A 21,089-nucleotide genomic window follows, 5' to 3' on the forward strand; every position below is an offset into this window, starting at 1 on the left:
TAATTTTTTCCTACAAGGAACATTAGGAACGTATGATAAATAATAGAGGAGGTCATGAAAATCAGTTTGGGCAGGGAAAAGGTTACGGACACTACATCATATCACAGAAAAGTTTGCTCCTTTGCATCATGATTTGCACTCCCCTCAGTGTTGAGCAGTCCATGATTTGCGCTCCCCTCAGTGTTGACGGTAGTGTGATACTGCAGTCAACACTGAGGGGAGCGCAAATCTTGGACTGGGTGTACCATTTTTTTAATATAAATTGAATTATTCAGCCATATAATTATATTCAAATAATCAATACACAACATAGAATACAACAGTCAGCTTCTTGACAGTAATTTAACACCAAAGAAAGATACATTTACTCTGTCTATGGCTAAGCATGGCCGACAAGAGAGTCTTATACTGTCAGTTAGTCAATCATCATGGCACTTACCAGCAGGCTTCTTCTTGGGATTGCAAAATGTTTGTTACAGATGCTGTTGCAATTTTATGTTATGTTGAAGGGTTCAATTGCATCTAAATATGTCTCTTTCCATGATGAGTTTAGCCTTCTGTACACTAACTATCTTATTGCTGGAATTGCTTTTCATGCCCAACCACAATTAACATATCCCAAATCAATGGTAGGTGCTGATATGAGGTTATTTCCATATCTGACCACATAGAATGAATGATTCCAGTTTCTGAGCAGTTTTGTCGGGTCTGAGCAAGGGAATTTCAATCGAGTCCAGAGCCAAGTATTGCAGGATGTGGAGGTGAAGAGCAGGGCTGAGTGGAGTCTGAGCAGCACGGCACTCCAGTGAGATTCGTGGAGAGGCTCGGGCGCCTGAGAAAGGCACCTTTGATCCCACATTGTGCCGCACCACGTCGTACAGAGGAAAACAAAATACTGTGTGCCTACACCTTCTCCCTTCCTGAAGACCCTCATCCTACAATCTCCAGCCTTTCAGTAGCGCTACTGAGCTGAAAACACTTGGAAGAGGGATTTAACCTGGACATACAGAAATGTAACTAAATATTGACTGAGAACGTGACGAGACTAACTTGGTTGTTTTAAAAGCTTGAGAAAGCCCTAGGCATGTCAGCGTGTTGGGTGTTCCTCAAACTACATTGCATACAAAATCGTCTACCTTCTAATAAAGAATGGAAGTTACTTACAAACGGATACGACTTTGATTCATTATTTAATGGGAAAACACTCCTACCTTATCCTGAACATTTATAAATTGGGGTATTAAGGGTCTAAACTCCGGTGAAGTGAACACCTGCCTACTAATTAGGAGATTTGAAATGACAGGAAGAGGACTTTGGACCCTTTATTCTTCCTGACTTGGCACCTGTGGAAAAGTTGGGACCAAAGCAAAGCAAGCAGGCGCAGTAAGCTTCCCTCACTGATCCCCAGAAGATATAGCCTGGCACCTGAGGGTCAACCACAACCATATATCACTGGCAATATACCCCTGACCCCCTCACTTGAGTTTCCGTATCCTTGGTAGGAAGGGGAGAGTGGGACGTCGCAGGCGCGAGGATATGCAGATGTTGCTGGCACAGATGTGCAAAGTCATCATGGAGGTGTGAAGATCAGCCTGCTCCCCCCCGGTTGAATCAGCGGTCTGTGGCTGTTGCTAGCCACCATTTGCTCCCCCCTCTGCGTTTAATAGCATGCACAGTATTTGTTGTGCCGAGCTTTTCACTTACCCCCCTCTTCTGCCTACCCTGCTACCCTGCCTTGAAGCTGAGATATTTGAGACAATGAAACAACTAGGCTGCAGCAGGTTCACTGTGTGTTGGAGAGGCCATGACCCCAGACCCAAACCCTAGACCCAGCTCCCTCCCCCAAAGAAAGACTCATGAAGATAGCTAAGAGCAGCAGGTGGTGAGTGTACGTTTGGAGGGTTTGGGCTGGTGCTGAGAGCGGCTGTGAGTGAAGGATTCACTGAGTGCCTACAAGCCCAGAGGTATTTAAATAAGGTCTTATTGAGGGTTCTGAAGGGTACACGGCTCGTGTGAAGTATTGGATTCTTTGAGAAAGATGGTAGGCGGCCAATTCAGTTACAAGCTTCCTAGCGTGGCTTCTGTTAGAGCTGCTGCCGCTAGAAGGGAGGAAGCAGTGAGGTTGCAGTGTGGCTTGCTGCCCTGCTTCTCCCCGCTGACTGTCTGTCATACTTGAATACCTATGTTGGATCTTTAGCTCCAAACGGTCTCCTTAGTACCCTCCTGAAGAATCCTAGAGCTCAAAGACCTAGAAGAAAAGTGGAAGGATTTGCCTCACCAGAAGGATCGCCCCAGTTTGAGGATCTTTGAAATGTCGGTGCGAGTACTTGGGGAGTACCTGCATCTGGCAGCGGACACTTTTAACATTTCTTTTTAACAAGAATTCTGTGCCTGTTGAGTCTTAGCACCATGACTTTGGCAAACAGACGCGCTAAATTTTTAATAAGTTGCTTGCAACATACCTAAAGGGGAAGTAAAGCATACGAAAGGAGAACACCAGTACATCGGATCCCGCAGCTGTGATCCAGCAAACAGAGTCTGTTGCGGCACAATGACAACTCCAATCACAATTACAACATACCTCCCCTATTTTGGATAGACCCAGGGGCAGACCCACCTTAAAGCTGATCACAAGTTTCTATCAAAAGATCAATAAAGAAATTGAGAATACGCCTTCCATCAGAGCAGTGGTGAGCCAGGATAGTGTAAAGGACAATCTGTGGGGCACATCAATAATTCTGGAGGAACCTACTCTCAAAGGAGAGCAAGGCCTAGGGCCTCGGCCGCCGATGAGCAACTCCGTGGTAGTAGTGGAAAAACTAGGTAGAGCTATCAACCACTCATCAACTGGGATATTGACATGCCTTACACAAGAGTTAGCAACTGAAACCTCTGCATCTCCAATGGACCAGTTGGGAGCAAAATGCCCGGGTAACGAGTCCTTGAGTACTAGCTCTTTGGTGTTTCTGGACAATACTCTGCCTTACGTGCCTACAAATGTCACAGTGCGAGAGAAGGTGCACACTGGGGGGCCTGGAAATTCTGATGATCCAATAATCATTTTAGACAATAGTGAAGAGGCACAGGCTGAAGCGCAGGTGGAGGCGGAAACGGTAGCCCCCCCCAGAAGAGAACAGCAGGGCCTCCACAGGGGACTCCCAACTAGACGACGCAATATGCCAGTGTATCCAGTCTTCTGGAAGCACCCTGATCAACTTGGAGGCAGCACAAGGCTTTATAATTTGTGAAGCAATTCATGCCCTTAATAGGGTTTTATCTTCAATTATTTTGCTCTAAGAGAAGACTCTAGGGGAATCTGATCAAATAGAATCATTATTAACTCTGATCCTTCTGCCCTCATGCCTGTGAGTATGAAATACGATGAAGCCTCACAGACGGATCCATCAAGTGTGACAAGATTTCTGAGCACCCAAAAAACGGCTAGTATCAATGACAAAGCACCACAGACAGATTACCTAAGTGTGATAAAAATCCTGATAGACCAAAAAGTAATCTCTGTGATTCAATTGGAAACTACGGCTACATGTGGCCCAGCGTGCAAAGATACAACCAAGCAGTGTGCTACCCTGATATTCAACGCAGAAGAGGAACCAAAAAATTAGCACTATTTCTGACAGTTCTGATAATGCCCTCAGGCACCAAAGGACTGAACTCACCTCCACTCCTGTTGTGGTGGACAGCAAGGCTGTGCCAGGAGGAACGGCAGCGGGAAGCTCCGACCAAGCGTTATGTACCCCAGAGAGTCCCTGCCCACAAATATTCAATGATGTAAATTCGAGTTCCACTGTGAAACTGACGAAGAGGGGTGATAAAAAAGATAAACCTACAAGAAAGAAAAGAACTGATCCTGCTTTCCGTGTCTATTCGTTAAACTGTTTTTTTTCCAATACGAAGGGGTGTGAGATAGTTCAGGCCCAAAGAGAGAGCCTGGTCAGTACAAAAACAATGGAGAGTGTGACTGTTCAAGAACTAAAGTCTGCCTGTCCCTCTGGAGAACCAAACAATACAATTACCATTACAGCTCTGGAAGTAGACAAATCTACACAGAATGACGATGAACAAGGTCCAATCATTATGTTACAAGCAAAAAAACAGCCTTCCCGATCTAAAAAAGAGATGAAATCTAAATCCAAAAGGAGTTTTTGAGTTATCCCAGAAACCAAATACGAATACCAATCATAAAGAGCATATTTCATGATCTCACATCTATATATATATATACATACATATAAAAATATATAAAAATACATATACATATACCTAAATAAGACAATATTCAAAACATATTTATGACTATTATAACAACAATAGCATATGCAGAAGAAAAAAAGACACAAAGAAGACCATACCTTATGCGAACAGACGTTGCAGAGCAGCTTAACCAACTACTACATCCGCCTTCTGCCAGGCATCCAGGCAGTAATGCTTCGTGAAGGTATGGACGTTTGTCCATGTCACCGACCCTGCAGATATCAGGCAAGGACCCTCCAGCAAATAGGGCAGAGGAAGCTGCCACCTTGTGTGTTGAATGAGCTGAGACCTTGGAAACCAGAGGGTGGCCAGCTCTCTCATGACAGGATAGAAAGGTCGATGAGACCCAGCGAGCAAAAGACACCCGCGTCAAAGCCTGATCCTGCCTAGGGGCAGAGAGGGCAATGAGTAACTGAGTAGATTTTCAGAAAGGCTGAGTCCTTTGCAAGTAGAAGTTTAAACATCATTTAATGTCCAGAGAATGGAGCGCTATCTCCGCTGGCGAAGATGGAGTTGAAAAGGAGAGCAAAACCACTGGCTCATTTAGATGAAATGCAGAAGGCCTGTTAGGAATAAACGATGGTTGGTACGAAGAATTACTCTATCCTGAAAAAACTGCACGTAAGGCTTTGTCGTTGTAAAGGCCTGAATTTCACTAATGCGTCTAGCCGACGTGATTGCCGACAGGAAGGCCATCTTCCAGGAGAGGTACTTCAAATCGCGCTCGTGAATTGGTTCAAAGGGCGACGTCATAAGCGGTGACAGGACAGTATTCAATTGCCATAGCACTGGAGGAGGCCTTACTGGAGGAAAGGCCCTGAAAAGACCTTTCATGAATTCTCTTATCAGTCTGTTAGACCACAAAGACAAGCAACCAGAACGTCGTCTATTTCTGTAGATTGCTGCCAAGTGCACTTTGATGGACTCATGCGCCAGACCAGCTATGGCAGGAGACAAGAGATAGGACAAAACATCCTCCGGCGGAGTTGAGAGAGGATTGCAGATGTGCGCGGCACACCATTTGCACCATTTTTTCAGTATGATGAGGAACCAAGCAGGCAAGTGTAGTGTGTGGATTTGAGGATGAACCACTTGACCCTGGTTACTGGAGAGAAGATTTTCTCTTGGCTTGAACAGGATTGGAGAAGACCCTGATAGAACTCACTGATATCTGCAGGCGGGGAGTCGGCTAGAAACGGAATAGGAAAAGGTGGAGTAGGACCCACGTAGTTGTCCTGCTCATCATGAACATCTGGGTCCAACTGCAATTCCCCTTCCTCCAGTTGCTGGTCATCATCATCCTGACTTTGCGCAGGAATTTCCACAGGTGGCAGAACGGTGTCTGCTTTTTGGCAATGGGGGCGCAGCCAGTGACACAGGAATGGGCAGCCACCTGAATAGGAGGTGGCTGTGGAGAAGAGTTTGCTTCAGGAAATCTTCTGTAATAATCATTCTGTATTAACCTAAGATCAGTGACCAATGACACGAGGATATTAATGGAGGGTTTTTGAGCTTGTTCTTCCTGTTGATCATAAGGGTAGTGCTCCTGAAATGCGTCCAAACGTTGAGAACTGGGATGCCCTATATCAGAAAGAAGTAGACGGATTATCCATTGCCTCTTCTTCCTCCGAATCGTGACACTTGAATGAATGAATGAATGAGTGAATGAAGTAGAACTTGTATAGCGCATGGCTACCCTGAGGCCTCCCAGCACTGCGGATGGATCAAGTGGAAGCGAGTGTTAGAGGGGGATGTTAAAAAGATGAGTTTTCAAGAGTTTTCGAAATGCACCCAGGTTGGGCTCCTTCCGCAGATGCAAAGAGAGGGAATTCCAGGAGTTGGCAGCATTGAAAGAGAAGGAGCGCCCGCCCCATCTGGCTCTCCGTATTCTGTGCGTAACGGCAGAGAAGGTGAGGCTGGAGCGGAGATTCCTGGCCAGATGGTAGGGAGTGACCAGGGAATGGGAGATAGCTGGGCCACACTTCCAGAAGGCCTTGTGTGCCAGGCACATGGCTTTGAACAGGATGCTTGCCCTGATAGGGAGCCAGTGAAGGTTCCTTAGTGCTGGTTTAGCAGAATGCCTGCGGGGGATCTGGAGAAGCAGACGGGCAGCACAATTTTGGATGATCTGGAGCTTATAAATGGTGGATAAAGGAGCTCCCAGATAAAGAGCATTTCCATAATCCAAGCGGGAAAGGATAAGGGCTTGTATCAGGATCCTTCTCGCCTGGAATGGGAGAAGGGGGAGGATCGTGCGGAGCATCCTCAGTAAGCCAAAGCAGGTTGCTGAGAGCTTAGTAGCCTGATAGTTAAAGCTAAGGGAGCGGTCGAGCCACATGCCGAGGCTCTTGATCTGGTCTTTTGAGTCTGGTACAGGGCCAAGACAGAGAGGCCAAAGCAATGCAGGGTTGAAGGAGGGAGAGTTGCCAAAAAGCATGAGCTCATTTTATTCCTGTTAAGTTTGAGGCAGGAGAGTTCCATCCATTTGGCGACCTCCTTTAGACAAAGGCCTAGGGTGCTAGATGACCCCTCGGAGTGACTCAGTGCCACCACGAATTGTGTATCATCTGCATTGGTGATGATCTTTATGCCAAATAGATGGACAATCTCCGCCAGGGGTCTCATGTAGATGTTAAATAGTGTGGGGCTTAAGAAGGAGCCCTGGGGTACCCTACAACTGAGAGGCAGTCGGTTGGAGACGACATCTCCTTCAAACACCTGAAAAAGGCGGTCGCTGAGGAAGGACTGGAGCCATGTTAGTGCAGTGCTGGTTACTCCTAAGCTGTTAAGACGGAGGATCAAGGTGTTGTGATTGACAGTGTCAAAATCGGCACTGAGGTCAAGGAGGATAATTGCGACAGTGCCTCCATGGTCCAGTATCCTTCTGGCCTCCTCAGTTACAGCGAGGAGAGCAGTTTCGGTCCCCATCTGAGGGTGGAAACCGGTTTGGGAATAGTGAAGAAGATCGTTTGATTCTAAGTACTCGACCAGCACTGAGTTTATGTGCTTTTAAAGCACTTTGCTCAGCCAGGGAAGAAGGGAGATGGGGCGATAGTTGGCTAGGTTGGATTGGTCAAGATTGTTTTTTTAGGAGGACTTTGACCAGGGCACATTTCCAGGCAAGGGGGACCGTGCCAGAGAGAATGGATGAATTTAAAAGATCGAGGATAGCAGGACGGACGATGTTGGCGACTAGTTTAAGGGACTGAGGGGGGGGCAGGGTCAGTGGGTGAGCCTGAGGTTACTTTACCCATGATTGAATCCAGTAGGACTGGATCCAGAAGAGGAAATTGCCTTAGTGAGATTCGAGTTTCAGCAGGCATACCTGAGATATGTCGAGTTGGTTGTACACACTGGGAGGCTGGGAAAAACAGATAAATATTTTGAATTTTCTGTTGAAAGAATTGCGCCAGGTTGTGGCACCGTATAAGTGCCCTTTCTGAAGTTTGTTGTTTCTGGGGGAAGTTGGTGAGAGTTTTCGCAATTTGAAAAATTGCTTTGGGGGAGTTTGCGGCTGTGGTGATTTTCTCCTCATAGAAGGTAGCTTGGGCAGCATTAATTTCGGATTTATAGCGTCTGATTGACTTTCTGTAATCTAGCTTTCTGGATTCAGAATAATTTAGTCTCCACCGTCGCTCTAGCCTTCTACATTCTTGTTTTGATTCTCTTAGCTTGGGGGAGAACCAGGGGGACGTTTTCAGTCTGCATTTCTTGAGGCTGGGTCTTTTTGGGAGGACTGAGTCAAGGGAGCTAGTGATCCAATGGTTGAACTTATCGTTGGCCAGGGTGGGATTGGAATCACTAACTGGTCTAGAGGCTTCGAGGACTGATATCCAGTGGTCAGTGGGGAGCTTGGGCCACTTCCGCTCCAGAACCGGGAAGGTATTGGGGGCGGGAAGGGAAGGCTGGGCTGCCCACGTTAGGGGAACCAGGAAGTGATCTGGCCATTTATTTATTTATTTTAAAGGTTTTATATAGCGCTGGCTACACCCAGAGGTATCAGAGCGCTTTCCATGAGTATCAGACCATAATTGCCAGTTACATCTTTACAAAGGTTACACAGTTATTAGAGCCTGGCAACATAGCGACAAGTAAGGTCGAGACAAACAAAAAGGACATATACGTAAGTGAAGAAGCAGGCAAGGGGAGAGATTCAGGAGAGGGGGGTAAGAGCGGGGGAAGTAGACAGAGAATGGAGGAGGGAAAGAGGAGGGGAGGGTGAGAGACACAGCATGAAAAGAGGAGGGAGAGAGTGACGGGGACACAAACCGGTAGACGAGTCAGAGCTGCATCCAAAGTCCAGTAAGCTGTGATCCCAGGGTAAGTGGTATCATTTCCCCATCTCTGTTGCGAGAGGCTCCCTATACGCAGTGGACTCTCTCAGAGGGGTCTCTGAGACTCCAAGGCCTACATACGGGATCCTTCCCCAAAAAGCGGATAGGGAGTGCTTTGGCAAGGGGTGCCATACCATACCTCAACTGTGAGTGGCGCCCTAGGCGCTGTGGACTCTCTCAGCGGGTTCGCTGAGACTCCAGAGTATAAATATTGGATCTTTTCCCAACAAGGGGAGAAGGAGTGCTTAGTCAAAGTGCACAAAAGGACAGAGGGCTAGGCGGTGTAGCAAGGGGAAAGATTCAGGTGAGAGGGGATAGGAGCAAAGGAAGTAAGACAAAGAAAGAAAGAGTGCTAAATGGGAACAGATAGATAGATAGGAGACAAGGAAAAAGCAGAGTTATAGAAATACGATGAGGGGGGGTGGGCGAGACAGGGAGGCGGGGAGAAAAACTGTGCCCAAAGTCTGGCTGGGTAGGTGACGGTCAGGGGATGAACTAAGGCCGATCTCCTCAATAGCTGAACAAACCGGCTAGACCCGAAGGTATCAGAGCGCTTTACATAAGGTTCCACATAGTTGCAAACTTACATCAGTTACAAGTTACCAATGATACCAGTAAAAACATTTAAGGAGCAGAGAAGAAAAGGAAAGTGGAGTGAGAAGGGAAAGGGGGTAAGGGGAAAAAGGGGTAGCGTATAGATACGACGGAGAGACAAAGGGAAAGTCTGCCCAAGGTCCGGCTGGGTAGGTGACAGCCGAGGGGGAATCCGCCACCCATCTCCTCTTCAGCTATCAGGTAGCTCCACCGGGCATTAGTCAAATAGCTAGGTCTCAACAGAAAAACATTGAAGGGATAGAAGGCAAGAAGAAGGGAGGGTAGAGGGGGAAGGGGGTAGGGTGAAGGGGTAGGAGGGAGATACGACAGAGAGACAAAGGAACGTCTGCCCAAAGTCCAGCTGGGTAGGTGTTTGCCGAGGGGGGATCCACAGCCCATCTCCTCTTCAGCTAACAGGTAGTTCCACCGGACATCGGTAAAATGGCAGGGTCTCCACGGTCAAAGGAAAATTTGAAGAGTACATGTCCTTGCGGGGGGGGGGGGGAGGGGTCAGGATAAAGGTCAGGTGAGGGATGTGAATAAGATCAGGTCAATGACCAGTTTTATTGTCCAGGAGTGGTGGAGCATTGTGGAGAGACCAACTGAGGTGGCCATCTTGAGGTCAGGCAGGGGGGTTTTCACCTTGTTGTTAAATTCATTCTGTCCTCAAAATTCTCAATGACCATGGAAGCGGCTGTGGGGTGCCTACAGTGAGTTCATGTAGGTTACTGAAAACCGGGTTGAGTAGGTGGCCTTTGACATGCGTAGGAAAAAGGACTTTCTGCGTGAGCTGAAGTGCAGATAGGTTTGAGATCAGTTCCTTGGCCGTTGGGGTCGTCTAAATGAAGATTAAGGTCCCTGAGTACAGTAAAATTGGAGGGTGCAAAGGCCAAGTTAGCAACAGAAGTGGGGAGGGCAGTGAGAAATTTGCCTGGGCCCCCGGGGCGGGGCAGTAAATTAATAGGCCCGAGAAGGTATTCCTTGGAGAAAACTCCAGGTAGAAGGCCAGGCTTTCACATTACGGTAAAGGGTCTGTGGTGATGCGGCAGTTATATATGTCTTTGCACACCACAGCTGTGCCTCCACCTCTACCAATCTTGCGATCAGCCCTCAGTATTGAATAACCGTGGGAGGGTTTGGATGATGACGGGGTCAGCTTTAGCGTGAAGCCACATCTAGGTTAAAAAGAGGGTGTCAATTTTTTGTTCCAGAAGTAGGGCAAGTTCGGTTGTGTGTTTTGGAAGTGATCTACAGTTCAGGAGGAACATCCTGAGGGGAGGTGGAGTGAACGAAGGATTCATGGTGTTATTGGATAGTTAACCCTCAGTTGTGAGGGACTGTGTGCAGGACCATAAGGACCATCATCTTCAGATTCCTGGAAATCCAGGGATGAGTAGGAGGTAATGGAGAAATCTTTGAGAAATCCTGCAGAACGGGATGCATCAGTTTCAGAAGCAGACTGTCTTTTTCCCTCATTGACAGGGTCGTCAACGGGATCATCAACGGCACAACCGACTGCAGCGGTTGAAGAGTCTCCAATGGTGAACAAACTTGCTGAACCGGTCTAACTGCAGCCGATGATGGTGAACCCACCTCTTCCATCATCGATGGTCGTCGTCATCTTGACCGGCAGTGTTGTCACTGACAAAACTGTTGACGGAGCTCCCAGTTACAGTGGAGATGGAAGTCGTAGACGGAAGTTTCTCAGCTGATGATTCCTTGGAAGGAGTATGAGGTGTTGATAGTGGAGTGAACTAGGCCTCTAATGAGAAGGTGGAGGATCGGGATGGTCTTTCTTGGCTCTTTTCTCCTAAATCCTCTTGTTACTTTGAGACCTGGATTTTTTAGGGTGAAGTGAAGATGAAGATCCTTCTTCTTTTCTTTTCTTTTTCAGGAGGAGCTATGAGGCTTCTCCTCAGCCTCAGAGTCAGAGCACTTTGCTGTTTTTTTTCCTTTGCAGCCAAAGAAGAAGGCTACCCTCACGGTTTTTTAGAGTTTTCGTGGAGAAAGTTCGAAAGTACTTGCATTCTCTGGGCTTCTGGTATGGATACAGGCAGTAAAAACACTCCTTATGTGGGTCTTTAGAATATAGTTTGGACTCTCCCCATGTCTTACAGGGGCTAAACAACCCTTTTTTAGGCTCTGACATAATTAGGAAAAAATTGGTACTCACACTTCTGGACTGTACCTCAGAAGAAAATATGAAGTGAAGAGATGAACAGCTTGCTGGAAGTTCAAAAGGGCAACAGTAGAAACATTGTGACTGAGCAGAGTTCAGGGAGACTCCCTAACACACAACGTGCGGTAAGAACTCTGAGGTACGGTGGCCCTGCAGGACAAGGGGACTCTATGATCTATGCTCTGATTGGCTGGAGTTTGGATGTTTTAAAACAATGGTAATAGGTAAACTACTGAATTCCTATGGCCATTTGAATGTTAAAGTTTTTATACTGCTGTTTTACTGTTACCGTGGGACTCCCACCATGACGACAGGGAAGATTCAAGCATGTGAATCTATAAAAGATAAGTTACTTAAGAAAAATAATTCCTCTTCAGCCAGAGACATTAAAGCTATTAGAGAAAATAATGAATGCTGCCTGGAAGTTATTGACCTCTTTCCGAATATCATCTCAAAAATATTTCTAAACAGAGCAAGATAGTAGCCCTCTTCTATGCCATCCCAGAGTTAAGAGTTATTTTGTCGAGTGACATGAGGGAAGTGAAATTAATTAATTGGTCACTTGGGCCAGATTTAAGTAGGAATAGTACCTACTCTTCTAGGGTCAAATTTGCACTTCCCAGTATTGCTAGATGGTTCTCAACCATATAGATAATTTCCGTAGCATGGTGTGAATGTACTGCACGGCCAAAGCTTAGTCAGGGAAGTCATCTCATCATCAGAGCAATATCAGCCACAAATTCCCTGCGTGCCCCCCTAATCACAAATCATTTGCAAGGGCATTGAAGAGTGAGCCATTCAATGTAAATGATGTAGCTTATGAGAATGTGCATATTACTTGTAACCATTCGAAGTCAAACAGGCTCTTCAACTCTGGGAACAAAGAAATCAAGGTTGACCACGATGACTGGACATAGATAGCAGCAACGCTGCCAACTAAGCCTGGAAATCATCCTAGATGTGACGCTGATTGAGTATAGAAAGGTGTGTCATACTACTTTGCGTCCTACTGGGCAATCCAGAGCCATTATTACTAACAAGTTTAATAAATACAATTTGTACGTATTATCATGGAATATAGCAGGCCTGGGTAGTAAGATAAAGTATGAGGATTGGTTGAAGTTTGTTGCGCAATATGACATATGCTGCGTCCAAGAAACATGGGCCCTGGAGGGTATTAGCATTAAGTATTTGCTAGATTGCAGTAACCAGGCCACCCACTCTCGGAGGGGTCGGCCCTCGGATGGGCTCACTGTCTTGGTGTCATGTAAGCTGGAATATAGGTCAGAGCAACTTGGGGCAGCTAAACTGTCCTCTAAAGTACAACATGTGAGAATTTGGCTTATGGGTCCAGAAAGTTGGGTGATTGATATAGTGAATGTTTATATTCTACATGGTGGTTCCCAGAGGTACAGGTGATCTGGAGGAATTTAGTCAATTGCATTGAAAGTATTAAGGAAGATGAAACTATTCACAAGTTATTTTGGGAGGGTAAAGGGGCAAAGTATGTGTTATTGATTGTGGAGATTTTAATACCCAACCATCAGGTGTAGGTATCAGCAATGAAGTCATATTGGAAGATCGTAGATGGGTATTGCTGAGTCAACCTTGAACAATTTTAAATCCACCAAAGGGAGGGGCATTCTCTGAGCTTCTGATATACTATCACATGTGCTTTTTTAATGGTCGGAGTCCCTCAGATAGCACTGCTAGGTAACTTTTAAAAATGGGAGAAGTGCATCAATAATTGATTATATTTTAATTAATATAGAGGGCTGGGAATTTGTGCGCAATATGACAGCTGTCAGGAGAGTGGAGAGTGATCATGATCCTGTGCCTGGAATTATGTCTAAGGCAGGGAGCTGTTGAAAATAGCCCAGTGGAAAGGAGTCATAGAAATATGACTGTGGTATCGAACTGTAGAAAAACTGTCATTTTTACCAGTGTATATTGATTAAGTATGATTCTGTAATTTTGAACTTTCCTTGCGATGACAATGGTGCAGCCCTAGCAGCCTACAATAAGATGGCAGAGGAGCTGAAGACCCTGTCGTCTAAGCCCATTGGGCCCCCAGTCTCCTTGTTGGATGATGGGATAAAGATCATACTGGTTACTTGGTATTATGAGGAATGCCGTAGAATGAAGTGAGTTGTCTCATCTGCCCTAGTACAACACCATCATAGCCCTCAAAGCAAATTACTATTCAGAGAGTGTATGGCTGATTATAAATGACTTCTGAGAACCAAGAAACTGCTGTACCAACTGACTCTCTGGGAGGAATTGATGGAGGCTGCACAGGAAAAAAAATCCCAAACATTCCGAGAATTGGTGTCACGGGTGGAGAGGGGCTCAGTGCACATTATAGAAATGCATACTGGGCCATCTGTTTGGACTAGCCACTTTAGTAATTTATATAGTGCTAACCCTACAATCCCCCTGTCAGCCCGAGAGAACATCTGCTCTGGGCCTTGTGTAATTGACGTGCTGGTGCCAGAGGTTGTGAGAGCCCTGACTGATGCAAAGAAACATAAAGCCCCAGGCCCCAAAATTGGGCCTATTGATATATATTGTGTAGATCCATATTTGTGGGCCAGCATTCTTACTCGAGTTGGTGGAAATGCTGTACCCCCTTCATTGCACTCTGCTAGTATTGCTATTGTAACCAGCCATTCCAAATATCATCCAATCTCCCTTCTGGATGGTGCAGCAAAAACGTTGGGGAAAGTCCTGCTCAACCACCTCCAGGGTGGGTCGATGCTCACAACATTTGGACTGAAGTGTGAGCTTGATACAGGCCTAGACCAGGCTCTCCGGTTATATATGATTTCCTATAAGTTTACTGTGGTGAGGAAGCCATCGCTGTACCTAATATTTGTGGACTTGAAAGCAGCTTTAGATTTAGTCTATAGAGAGAAGCTGTGGAGATCCCTAGTGGACCTGGGTGTTGACCCCTCGCTAGTAATGGCCATACAGGTCCTAGATACTAGTAGCACGGCCAATGTACAGTATGGGTTGGGCGCGGAGTGTACTTTACTCTTCCTGGTCGAATAAGGCGTCCGGCAAGTGTGTTTGTTGGCTCCCTTACGATTTAGCCTTTTTTACATGATGCAGTTGATTATTTGATGGAAGACCCCATAGATATTCCAAATGTAGCTGGAAAGCAGGTGCCAATATTATTATAAGCAGATTACTCTGTATTGATGGCACAAACAGAAAATGCCACCCATAGGCTACTAACACGCTTTGTGCAGTATTGTGACAAGAAGTCGCTAACCATTAATGGTAGCAAAACAAAGTGTATGGTATTGAGGCCCTCCCCCTGTTTTAAGTGAAAGCATTCAGTTGAAGGTATACCCCTGGAAACTGTTAAGCAGTTTGATTTACAGAGAATTTGCGATGGGGCAGTCAAATACAGAAGGCTACTCTAGTTTTGAGACAATTGGCTGGAGCAGTTTTAAAGTTTAGACATAAGGATGGTGCCAGAAGTATCAGTGTTATTTTACAAATATTTAAGCAAAGGGCAGTGGCGGATGCACTGTACAGTGCGAAACTATGGGAGTTTGGGAATGTTCACCCACTCCAAGTAGTTGAGAATATTTTCCTGTGAAATTTGCTGGGTTTGGGCCAGGTATCCCTCTAGCGGCTCTGTACGCGGAGCTTCATTTTATCTCCTATATCAGAAATTATTGCTGTCAGGCCAATTCTTTACGTGAGGAACTCTAAGGCCACAGTTTATTTACAAACCCTAGAGGAAGTCACAGCTAGCTGCTCCTGCCGAGGCCATACATGGTCATCACATATACAACTTTTTTTTAAAGTAGCTTCAGTTGATGTCTTTGTGGGAAGGTCCTGGTAGTATTAGACAGGATACTGCAGATTTGATTAAAGAACGGTATTATAAATACACACAGATAAAAAAACGCTGAGAGCTAAAGCCGGGATCTCTTATGAGCAATTATTTCAGTAACACCTATGGCCTTTCGTGTCCATAATATCTGAACATGCAAACATTGTACTTAAGATTATGGTTAGGTATTCTCACAACCAGAGATTTCCTTATACGTATACAGATACTTGATGGTAGATACGATTGCTGTGATTGTAGCGTTGGTAGTCTGGACAATCTAACCATTTTATGCTGTTTTGTAAAACGTATGTAGCCGCCCGGCAGAGGTGCTCTTCCCCCTTTTTAAATACTATTGGGTCAGAAGTGTTAAACCAGCAATGGTGTTATGTATTAAATCAGCTGACATGAATTTGGTCACCTACATAGCATCATATTTATGGGTTATGTTGCCCTACCTGAGCGAGTTGCCCCCAAATCTGGGATTATGTTTAAGTAGGTAGGCTCAATGAACCTGGTTGTTTCCCATAATGGAACACACTGTTATTTCATGCACAAGTTGCACAATTTTGCAATATTGTTAGGCACTGCACTTTTACTCCCTAGGTGGGCTTGCAGATTGTTTCCATCTGAAAAGAAGATCATTCCCAAATGTTCTTATGTTGGTTTTTTTGATTGATAGCAATGCATATGTTCTTCTCTTATTTGGGATGTTGCCTCTGATGGTTATGTGCACCTTTTCCACTGCACTAGCAATTTACTGTATTTGAAGAAATTAAACATGCTCTTTTTCTTAGGTTGTACGCCTTTGATGAAAAGATAAATTTTTAGAATTTTACTGTACTTGTATTTTATCTTTTACAATTAATTTATTGATATGTTGCTGTGCTCATGTTTTTGCTGAGTTGTTCGTATACTGTTCGTTTTAAAAAAAAAAACATGGTAAGGCTGTTGGCTGAAACAATAAATAAAATATACTGTGAAACTGTGAATGACTTCATGGCTTGCCCGTAGGTGATAGGGGTTTTCCAATGGCACTCACTCACAATAACTTTCACCCTGAATTTCAGAAGCAGCGTGATGCGAGATGCTTGCTTGTAATGGGAAGAGCTGTCTCAAAAACACGTTCTGTGGTTATTGATCTAGAACTAGCCTGTTACCTACTGCCAGTGCCATTGATCGCCCCCAATATAGTTGCTAAATTTAAACCTGTGCAACCCTATAGTCTAATTCGTGCAAAAAACGCTTTTTGGGTGCATATACAATTGGCGTTGAACTATATTTTCAGCTAGTCTAGATATGCCTTTTAAAGGTGGGTTTCCCTCGTATAATTAGAAATACAATTAACAGTCTACCGGTGATTGACAGTGATGATATATGCTTTGTTTTTGGTTTATTGTTAAATCTCTTTTTATTTATTTACTATTAGAATGTGGTTCTGACAATCTGAGCCACCCGGATTTTTTCTCACTTTTTGAACACTTATTTGTTGAGCTTTTACTGTGGGAGAGCCTCATAAGTTGGGACTCACCCACAGTGAAAACATGATGAAAGGGACTGCATGTGTATTTTACCGGTGTCCCCCTGGCACGACTAGGCTGCGACGTAGTAGCCAGAGTAAGGGGCACCGGGCTGGTTACATGCAGACATGTGTGTACATACGTGTACACACGTGTAGGGGCTGCGCAGGGGAGATTCCTGGCAAGTGCAGCCCAGGAGCAGCTACAACTTGAATGGTGTGGCAGGAATTATGCAGAGCTGCGTGGTGAAATGAAATAGGCTTTATACAATGGGAGGAAACATGTAAGGGAAAGTCGGTGTGCTTTACTGTTTTCACTGAAAGACCATTTCATTATTCCCCTATGAGGATGGGGAACACATAGGATAGTTTCACTTCCCTAGGGCCTACAAATTCCATACATGTACCAAAGTCCACTGTAACTTAGGTGAGAAGAAGTATTCTTTAGAGTCCAAAGTCATATCTGTACTGCTTTTACGTCATCTAGAAATGTCATATTCCTCTGAGTCAGCTCTTAATCAGAGCCTGGCTGGGGCTGACCCTGCCAGGCTGGATTAATGACCTTCCTCCCCAAGCTGTCGCATCAGAGGCCTAGCCCTTCACGAAAAGCATTCCAAGGGCGAAGGCCTCCTTTCCAAGAAGAGAAGATGGGTGAAGCTACAGGTTAATCCACAAGCAGCTGTCACCAGGTGCCAGGCACCAAGTTGCTTTGGAGAGAAGGCAGAAAGGGGGAAGGGGCTTTCAGAGACCATGTGGCATGAGACCCCTGGACGACGCCATTTTGAACTAACCCAGAGGCCTGGCAGGAAGGAGGGAGCAGGGGCAGAGAAGTGCTGTGTCGCTGTTTGATAGGGCAAACAGAGACTTCCTGCTAACCCCCTCCAAATTCTTTAAATAGTTTGCACAGGAAGAGGAGCTCTCTCTGGGGTGGGGTCTGCTGAGGAAGACTGGTGCTGGAGCCTGGCTCCATGAGTAGTTGGAAGGAAGAACCCCCTGACCGTCCCAGGATGCAGAATTGCGCCAGGAGGGGAGTCCAGCACCAGTGAGCAGAAGCCTGGGCCTCTGCGCAAGGAGAAGAGAGGTCCAGTAGAAGAGCCAGGTGAGAGGCTGGCACAGGGAGCCAGTGAAGGCAGCTCCCTGCTGAGTTTCCCCTCCTTGAGACCAGGAGGGTGAAGGAAAGTGCTCCAGAAAGGTAGATCTGGTCACCCGGAGCAAGAGGAGGCCGCCTGGGGGCCGAGCTATGCCCCCCAGAAGGTAGGCGACCTTTGACATCCCAGGGGACCGATGATGAAGCACGTGCGGCTCTGCCGCCGATCCTAGATATGCCCCCGGTATGGTCAGGTCCCGGGGGCTGCCCCACAAGAAGTGAAATTATTCCAAGGGATGGTGCCGGAGCCCACCCTGGCCCCCAAAGACACTGGTGGGGGCCTGCGACCCCCAAATCTGGGCCCCAGTGACGGTGATGGAGGTGAGGAGGAGGAGGGCGCGCCATCGCGCGTCCCCCCTCATGGGCGAGGACAAGCTGGGGAGCGCCATCACGCTCCCCGTGAAGAATGTCCGGGGGTCCGGGACCCCAACTTCGGGCCCCAACGCGTAGAAGTCAAGCCGGGGAGCGCTGCCATGCTCCACATGAAGTGGCCCAAGGGCCCGAGACCCCATATTCGGGCCCGACGTATGCAAGGAGAAGGGGGGAGTGCCAGCGCACTCCCCCGCGGCAGCACTCCCCCAAAGACCCGCCAGGAAGGAGGATGCCTCCGTTTCTGCCCGCCGGAGCGGGCAGACCGAAATGGACACTCCGGCTCCCGCGGCTGCACCAGAGGTTGCAGACCAAGCGGGGAGCCAGCGGTAGCCACTAGGGGTGGGCTGCCCAGGTGGCTCTCCAACAAAAGGTGAAGAGGTGCAAGGGGCTCGTGTGGGACCGTTTCCCCGAAGACCAGCCGAAGCAGCCGGGTTGGGCTCCCTGAGCTGCCTAACTCACCTGGGGGTCTGGGTGGGACCGGGCCCCTCACCGAAGCCTGGAGACGCGGCGTGAGGCTGCCGGGGGCAGCGCAGCTGTCCCTGGAGCAGCTGGAGAGCCGCTGCTATAATATGCACAGCAAAGAGAGAAGCTCCCCATAATGCCTTGCCAGGCTTACAGAAACCGGCAAGGAAACCTGGCTATTTCGGCGTGTGGTGAGCCAAAGAAGATGTGGCCACCGCTGTTGGTGTGCAAAGGTGCAGGGGGAGCTGCAGGAGCAATGGAGTCTCCCCCAGCACGACGATGAAAAGTCTCTCCCTAAGTCTCCGGGGGACTCCAAGAAAATAATCCCTCAAGGGCTCAGCCCACAGCCACAGTATCCAAGGGCTAGAACTTTGGTTCTACAGCTGGGGGTGCATTAGGGACTGCCTCAATGTATGGAGATCTGTGATGAGATGTCTGGAGAAGGGCATCCCCCGGAGGTGAAGAGGTGCAATTGCATGATAAGTGCATTTACCAATGTTATTTTTAAGGTGGGACTGTAAGTCACATGTGTAATGTGGAGTCATAAGCAAAGTGGGGTTATGTTGGCAGACATTCCTGCTAGGGTGTCTGGCGGCATATGCTTAATCCTGTGATGCCTTTAGGGGCTTTATTTGCAATACATTATAATTGTTATCAGCTATGCTGAGTACCTCTTTTAAAGTGATGTCCAAACATGTATTCTTGCTACTGCGTTAGGGGAAGAGCAACCCAGACTGTTAACCACTAAGAGGTAGAGGGGCATACCGTATGGTCAGTATGAGATGCTCAGTCAGGATTATGTGTCTCCAGGACAGGTGTATCTATTTTAAATGTTTGTTGAGATGATGGGGTGGGTCGCCACTGGGATGGCGCCAGTTGGCAAGGCCCTCGCTCCAGGTTGTGTCAACCCACTGCATTAGGCGGCAAGATGATGTGCATACATGGGAGTGGCGGTACTAGACTCCAGCCCCCCTGCGGGAGATGTTATGCAATGTCACAAAGTAATTCTAACAGCGTATGTATATTTGTCAATTGGTGCATAGTATTGAGTAGTGTGTGTGTTTAATAAACGTACTTTTACTTTCATAAAGCAAAGTACAGACTGGACAATCAATTATTGAGTGTTATTTCTGCGTTCCTGTAAATGGCGATTACTAGCCCACACCACCTCCCTTGAGTAATTCTTAGACTGCTCTGCAAAGCTACTCTCTGAGAGTCAATTGCTACAATAGGGTATTTGGTTCCCAGTGAAGGACAAATGTGACATGTTATTTGTGCAGGCCTCACAGATACTGCCTCGTTTTCCAACATTTACATTCTCATATAACTTTTTTATTTTTTTTATAAGACTTTATTTGAGATGCTAGTAAATATTAAATGCCGAAATAGCTAGAGACGCACACATGAGGCAACCATAGGGGCACATGTCCCGAATGTAGACCCACATTTAGGACAGTTCTTTTTTTCTCCATTACTGATCTTGTTATTATGCTATGGAATAAAATAACCTTCACTTAAAAGTATATAATTTGATCCACAAACGTATATTGAAGCATTTAAGGTAGGTTTATTTTTAACCTTTTATGTACAATAAATACGTACAGTTCAGATTCATAATAATCTCTGGTAAAGATGAAGGAGAGGTAAGGATTTAGCACCCAGCAGAAGGGGGCCATATTTTGACTTTCAATTGCTATTTATGAATATGCACTTGACAAGCGAATGTGTTTTTGAAAAGGCAAATAAGAAGGTTTATTAGGACGGAAGCTGATCTGCCATGGACCATGCTCGTCAGAGTCAGTCATGCCTATAAAATAAATCGGAACTTGAAATTCAAGGCGGCATTTGGAGACATTCTTGGACCATAAGAACTTAAGACGACCAGATGAAAATCATATATTTCTACAGGTTACAGTAGCCTGATTCTGATTTGAAGGTGCAGGAGTGGTGAGATATCACGTCACAAATCTAACTTTAAATCCAGCAGCACCTCATTACTTAGGGAAAAGATGCTGCGCTTTGTCCATACAGTCGCAGGGCTTGTGAAACGTCGACATCATAACAGTAAGGACTAAAATAAATGTACGATCGATTTATAATTAAAATACCCTACTAAAATAGAAACAACATATTTTGTATAGGTGCAACCTTGATTGACAGGCATACTGTTTTCGCTTTAGTGCACTGAATATATTCAGAACGACTCGTAAGGGGTGACAACGATGGATACACATGTTCAAAACACTTTAGAAGCGCTTGGCTAATCCCTAACTCAAGGCTAGTGATATATTATAAACGTTCACGTTCACGTAAAAGTGGTTGGCCATGGCATGCAAACTTACATTTCTCATCTTTTACCAGAATAT

At 46.2% G+C, this 21,089-nt stretch overlaps 2 protein-coding genes across 3 annotated transcripts in view; one reads left to right on the plus strand and one right to left on the minus strand.

Annotated features, from left to right (window-relative positions):
• The window catches only part of FAM227B (family with sequence similarity 227 member B), a 3,353,280-nt gene that overhangs the window by 1,622,817 nt on the left and 1,709,374 nt on the right, over window positions 1–21,089 (minus strand). The gene's annotated exons all lie outside the window — the stretch shown is intronic.
• FGF7 (fibroblast growth factor 7) overlaps window positions 1–21,089 on the plus strand; it is a 244,069-nt gene that overhangs the window by 203,704 nt on the left and 19,276 nt on the right. The gene's annotated exons all lie outside the window — the stretch shown is intronic.

The sequence above is a fragment of the Triturus cristatus genome, chromosome 3_1 (assembly GCF_964204655.1).
Source record: "Triturus cristatus chromosome 3_1, aTriCri1.1, whole genome shotgun sequence".
Lineage (NCBI taxonomy): Eukaryota > Metazoa > Chordata > Amphibia > Caudata > Salamandridae > Triturus > Triturus cristatus.